The following is a 6,962-nucleotide window of genomic DNA, read 5'->3' as shown; positions in this document are numbered from 1 at the left end:
AGACGGTTTTGGTTCCAAAGGTTCTTGTCCCAAACGTTGACATCTGATCCAGGTTTGGTTTCCAGTCTCAGGCTCAGGAGGTTTCATCACAAACTCATAAACTCTGAACTTTTCTGACCGGATCTGAGGCCAGAAACGCACTCGTCACCTGACTGATCACATGATCTATCAGCCAATCAGTGACTGATGCAGTCCACAGCGCCACCTGCTGGCCACAGGCAGGGGTCTGATGGGAACAGCTTCAGTAACCCTCTTATTTCACTCATCTGCTGAAAAAAACCAACAGAACTTCATCAGAACTGAGCCGCGTTTTACTAGGAGAACCAGCAAGCGGTCGACTTTAGTTTCTTTGTTCAATAACTGACTGGTTCCTGCAGGAGTCCATGTGTGTGAACCAGAACCAGCTCAGAACTGATCCCACTCTGATCCTGGACCTGAACAGAACCCGGCCCTGATCCGGCTCCCGGACTGCCCTGACCCAGCCGGGAGGACTGTGTGTGTCGTACTCGCTGTATCTGCAGTTTTGTAAGAAGGAAGCAGATCCCGTAGTAACTCATTTATTTATATGAAGCTGATTATTGATGATTAACTCTTGTATCGGACCGCCTAGTGTTTAGGATGTGAGTTTAGAGCCGTGTCGATGTGAAGCACCCCTCTGCTCGGAGCTGACGGACCCATCCGGACCCATCCGGACCCATCCGGACCCTCCGGATCCATCCGGACCCTCCGGACCCTGCCTTCTTCACCCCGTGACGTCGTGCCGACTCTCTGCTTCCGTACGGACTTCCTGACCGAGTCAGCGGGACGTCCCGGCTCTGTCCCACTTCCTGTATTTATTGGTGTTTCTTTCCCGTTTCCTTATTTAACTGTTGGAAGCCTGTGTGTCTGTCAGCGTGTTGAGGAGCACCGGTGCTAGTCAAAAAAAAAAAAAAAAAAAAAAGAATAAAAATAAAGTGAAAGCCGTGCAGTGACCGTCAAGTGCTGTAGGAGTCCGTGTGATCTAGAACACAGAAATATTCCCCGTCTATCCGCCGTCTGTCCTCCTCCGACACTTCCTGCCTGCATTTTCTGTAGATTAGAGAAGAAGAAAGTCTGGAGCAGCTGTTATCCTCCGTTTGAAGCTCTAACTTTGTTTTCATGCGTATATATGATGTAATGCTTACTATACACTTTTATAAACTATGTTTTGATAATTCATTTCTTAACAGAGAACTTGTCCATATACTATAACCCTTACTGCTGAGTACTGAAAATAAATAGATGAGAAAAATAAAATCCCAGTTGCTGAGTCTGATTCTTCTGTCAGAGAGCAGGGGTGGAACTCCGGGATGTACGGAAGGCCACAAGTGTCACAATTCAATGAAGCATTTTTTTATTTAGTTGGAAGGAATTCTTTAACTTTGTCATAGGAAAATAAAGCTTTATTTTCAGTTATTTCAGTAATTATTTCCTTCTCCCACGTTACAGCAAATTATTTCTTTCTTTCAGGGGGTGGGGTTAACTGCTGCATGCAAGATTGATTGGTCTAAAGTGGCTTTGCAGTGTAACCAATCAGGTGTCAGAGCCTGTTAATGAGCTCAAAGACAAAATTATATAAATCCTAATAAAAATTACCCATGGCTCTAAGCACATTTACTAAAGTATTCACACATTTAAGTTACTCTAGGTAACAATATATTTATAGATTGAATATAATGATTTAAATATATAGAAAAAGTATTTGTTTGATTGTGGTACTTCTGGCTCTCCTTACATGGTTCATGCTTTCCTCACTTTTTGGTTCCAGAGAGTCGGTCCAGTCCGGCAGCTGGTTTACGTCAGAAGGAAAGGAATCAGAGGTCAGGATGGTTCTGGAGGGAATGTTCAGTTCAGAACAAATGCCATAACGCAAAATTATTGCATAAAACTTAGCTAATTCAATGTACCCATATAAAGACATTTAAAGTCTATGATGTCCATCCCGATTGATTCCTGTAGTTAAACAACGCAGTCAGGTTCAGATCCTCCAGGTTGGTGAGAAAGTTTCCTCTCTAAGGAAACCCAGCAGGTTGCATCAAGTCTCTCCAAGCAGCATTTACTCCTCCTGAAAGAGCGTAGAGCCACAGTGGACAGTCGTCTGCATTGTTGATGGCTTTGCAGCAATCCCTCATACTGAGCATGCATGAAGCGACAGTGGAGAGGAAAACTCCCCTTTAACAGGGAGGAGAACCTCCAGCAGAACCAGAACCAGGCTCAGTGTGAACGCTCATCTGCCTCCACCCACTGGGGCTTAGAGAAGACAGAGCAGAGACACAGAAAGCTCAGAAGCTCACATTGACCCAGGAGTACTTTCTATGTTAGAGAAGACAGAGCAGAGACACAGAAAGCACAGAAGCTCACATTGACCCAGGAGTACTTTCTATGTTAGAGAAGACAGAGCAGAGACGCAGAAAGCTCAGAAGCTCACATTGACCCAGGAGTACTTTCTATGTTAGAGAAGACAGAGCAGAGACACAGAAAGCTCAGAAGCTCACATTGACCCAGGAGTACTTTCTATGGTAGAGGGTGATGGGAGCCTAGCTCCAGGTGTCTAGGAGAGAAACACAGTGAAGCAGATAAACTCTGATCCAGTTTTCAGGTCTAGCAGATGTAAAAGAGCTCAGCCAACAGCTACGACTGGCAGAGAACCGGTTAGACTGTGACCAGGGGCTGACTTATCATTAGGCAACACTAGACGGTTACCTGGGGCCCCATAAAACTCCCCGTACATGTACGGTTAGTACAGTTATTACTTATTTGCGCACATTAAATATGTTTTTGATTAAATTGCTTTTGCTAAAATGCCATCAGGATGCGTATTGTAATGTGTGTCACGGCCGACCCCTTCAGTCTCCGTTGGATCAGCCCATGTTGCTATGCTTGTGCAGAAAGGACCTACTGAGCTGTAAAAGCTGCTTCTTTTCTGACTGTGATCATTTATATTCACCCAGGAAAACATGAAGGAGAGGTTTACCCTAACGAGCATCACCAGGATCATCAAAGCAGCTGAAGGACTTTCACCTGAGCTACAGGTGAATCTAAAAGCTCTGGCAATGACAGAAAACAGTAGGAACCCTCTCTGGGAGCTTCCAGCTGGATTTTCATCATGATGTGAAAATATCTGGTCCTTAGATCAATAGGATGTAGAGCTAAACTGGGGTCCTTCAGATCCGTACATTTCTTCTCATTCACAGTCAGAGAGGCAGAAAAACGTGTTGCTTAATAAATCAGTAAAATATAACAAGCAGGACATCGGCCTCCCTTTGTCACATTTTCATTGCTGACTGTAAACATGCACTTTTGGGTTGTTTGAAGATGCAGAATTATTAAGAAAAAAATCATCACAATTAATCAAAAATGTACCATTAATTAGTTAATTGTTTAATCTTTCTGAATAACAGATGTAATATATGATATTATATACGCTAAACATGGATACAGTGTTACTCAAAGTAATACATAAACACCATTTTATTTATACCCTGAGGCCCGTGAGATTTGTGCAGTAACATCAGGGACAGACTGAGACCAAACGTAACAAGACTGATAAATGTGACACGGACCCGGGGGTCTCCATGGTTGGAGTGCAGAGGAATCATTAGTTTTTTAGGAGTTGTAGCTTACAATCTGAGAAATACCAAACTTTGTTTACTTTCTGGGTATTTAGTTAGCGCCAGTAAATCTTATGAAGTAAACTTAGGAGCAATTTTAAATTAATTATTAAAACAGAATCATTTTAACACCCCCAGACTAAAACACAACACATAAAACTAAAAGGCTTAAAAATCTAAAGCTTAAAATTCACACAGAAATAAATCCTGGAGAGAAATGTCAATGATAAATGCAGGTAATTATCTGGGAACAAGTACTGAAATCTAAACTATTAAAAGAGGAATAAAGGTCAACTATGACTATTCAGAATAAATGGTAATATGGGATCAACTTTGAAAATATTAAATAAATAAATATTTAGGTTGAAATATTGAATCGAAACAAGTGAGCTTCACATTAATTATAAGTACAGAGATAATTTCAAATTATTAATCAGCAGGTTAAATAGCAGAAGGGGTCTGGGGAGTAATCTCCTTACATAACCTTTCCCCAAAGAAACTTTATTAAATCTAAATAAGAGAAAGCTTTCTACGTATAAAACTGAGGGAGCTGGTAAATGGGACCACTAAACTATTAATTTGGTAATAAAATCCCCAGGAACCAAGTGTGACAGAAAGTTAGCAAACTTGAGTGTGGTGAAGTGAATCTGATCTGAATCTGAGCAAAAGTGAATTTGTTTATTGTAAAGAAAACATTAGAAGGATGAACAGAGAAGACGGGATGATGAAGAAGCGTTAACTAACATCAGGGAGGAACTGAAAGATGATCCACCACAACATTCTTCAGTGGTCATTCCAGATTACTTATTAAGGAAATTATTAAAAAAGGGGGGAAGACATCTTGGGAAATGTAGACCTTTAAAGAAGAAGAAGAGGAAATCTTTATTTGTCGTTGCAGTCATACATTCCAGCCTTTGTCACAGACCCACATGGAGAATGAATATACAGCCGGTGTCACCAAACCGTGCAGAAACACTTTTAAACTAAGAGCGTGTCTAAAGTCATTCTGTTCTGCCAGGCAGTGAATGCGTTAGGTAAAGGTAGGCAGCTAACACAACAGGACCCCCAGTGGGTGGAGGCAGATCATCCTCTATTACCATCTACCATAGAAAGTACTCCTGGGTCAATGTGAGCTTCTGAGCTTTCTGTGTCTCTGCTCTGTCTTCTCTAGCATAGAAAGTACTCCTGGGTCAATGTGAGCTTCTGTGCTTTCTGTGTCTCTGCTCTGTCTTCTCTAACATAGAAAGTACTCCTGGGTCAATGTGAGCTTCTGAGCTTTCTGTGTCTCTGCTCTGTCTTCTCTAGCATAGAAAGTACTCCTGGGTCAATGTGAGCTTCTGAGCTTTCTGTGTCTCTGCTCTGTCTTCTCTAGCATAGAAAGTACTCCTGGGTCAATGTGAGCTTCTGTGCTTTCTGTGTCTCTGCTCTGTCTTCTCTAACATAGAAAGTACTCCTGGGTCAATGTGAGCTTCTGAGCTTTCTGTGTCTCTGCTCTGTCTTCTCTAACATAGAAAGTACTCCTGGGTCAATGTGAGCTTCTGAGCTTTCTGTGTCTCTGCTCTGTCTTCTCTAAGCCCCAGTGGGTGGAGGCAGATGAGCGTTCACACTGAGCCTGGTTCTGGTTCTGCTGGAGGTTCTCCTCCCTGTTAAAGGGGAGTTTTCCTCTCCACTGTCGCTTCATGCATGCTCAGTATGAGGGATTGCTGCAAAGCCATCAACAATGCAGACGACTGTCCACTGTGGCTCTACGCTCTTTCAGGAGGAGTGAATGCTGCTTGGAGAGACTTGATGCAACCTGCTGGGTTTCCTTAGAGAGGAAACTTTCTCACCAACCTGGAGGATCTGATGGAGTCTGACTTTGGAAAGAGACTTGAAATGACATGTGAATTGGCGCTATATAAATAAAATTGAATTGAAATGCGACTGAAACAGGTCTATTCAGAGGATGTTTGTGATTCAGCTACTCACCTGTATGACGCTTTGAGGTGAAAACCAGCAGCTGTAGCTGTATCTCCTGCCCACAGACAATAAAATCTCCACAGAAACCTGAGACGTTTCTCAGCGGACGGGGCTAAAGTAACATCATCGATTTACCACATCGATTTGTTGAAAAGTAGTCCATGAGGAGTCAAATTCCTCATATATGCACATATATCTGCCAAATAAAACCCTGATTCTGATTCTAATCTGATATTTCTGTCAAAGTTTTCATCAGTTTGGTTTAATATTGGATTCTGGAGTTCCTCAAGGTTCTGTCCTGAGACCTCTGCTGATTAGCATGAATCTCCGTCCTCTTGGAAATATGGACTTTTCCTCCCTCACACCTTCCTGCCATCCATCCATCCATCCATCCATCCGTCATCCATCCATCCATCCACCCATCCATCCATCCATCCATGCATCCATCCATCCATCTTTCCATCCATCCATCCATCCATCCATCCATCCATCCATCCATCCATCCACCCCCCCCCCCCCCCCCTCCAGGGTAAATCTGCATTTATGACATTTAAATGCTTTGGTTTCCTGCTAAGAGAACAACATGGATGAAGGTTTGAGACAAGAAGACGCAAAGCAATAACGATCCCATGACACCACAGAGTACACTGAACAATCCTTTTCTTTATTAATTTTTTTGTTTCATCTCAATATGTCTGTCAGGGTTTTGTTTTTTTTTAGTTTTTGTTTTAAATTAAAATTTTGACACACTTATAAAAGACAGCATCTGCATAGAGTTGTCATCTTAAAGATCCATGAAGAGAGGAAGGTCGAGGCTGGGGGGGAGGAGGGGGGAGAGCAGAGGGTGGAGAGGTTGGAGAGGGGGGGGGGGGGGGTTGGGGTGGGAGGTTGGGGAAGTAAAGAAGGGGGGGAGGGGAATACTGGCACGTCACATGAACTAAACAGAACAGCCAACAGCAGTACGAGAGAGAGGGGGAGGAGGGGGGGGGGGGGGGGGAGGGGGGGGGGGGGGGGGGGGGACAGATCGCTTTACATTACGCTACGCACACATACACACACACAAAAAAAACGGGACACAAGTTGCATTTCCGGTCAAAGTTGCGTGCAAAGGGCGACGTCACTGTCCTCTTTCTGTGCCATTGGCTTTTTTCTACGATATTCTGACTTTGCATCTCCATCTCTTCTCTGCCCCCCCCCCCCCCCAACCCAGAATTAGCATGCGTCTGCCTAAAAAGCAGGGCTGATGGCGTGTCTCAGGTGGGATTGTGTGAAGGAGAGAGCGAGCTCGTGGGCCGGCCTGGTCACCTCTGCATGATAAAGACAGCCCTTGTTTCTCTGAATATTGCACGCTTTGTTACGAAAGGCCTGTGTGAG

General features: G+C 43.6%; 1 protein-coding gene across 1 annotated transcript in view; it reads left to right on the top strand.

The window, feature by feature from the left end:
- The window catches only part of si:dkey-89b17.4 (zinc finger protein 646), a 26,173-nt gene extending 24,898 nt beyond the window's left edge, over positions 1-1,275 (top strand). Inside the window, exon 5 of the transcript XR_004933032.1 lies at positions 21-1,275. The gene's annotated coding sequence lies outside the window, so the exon portion shown is untranslated. The remainder of the gene's footprint in view (positions 1-20) is intronic.
- The last annotated feature ends 5,687 nt before the right edge of the window (positions 1,276-6,962 follow it).

This window comes from Fundulus heteroclitus, chromosome 16 (assembly GCF_011125445.2).
Source record: "Fundulus heteroclitus isolate FHET01 chromosome 16, MU-UCD_Fhet_4.1, whole genome shotgun sequence".
NCBI classification, from domain to species: domain Eukaryota; kingdom Metazoa; phylum Chordata; class Actinopteri; order Cyprinodontiformes; family Fundulidae; genus Fundulus; species Fundulus heteroclitus.
The sequence above is the reverse complement of the archived record's forward strand: the minus strand, read 5'-3'. Positions and strand labels throughout refer to the sequence as shown.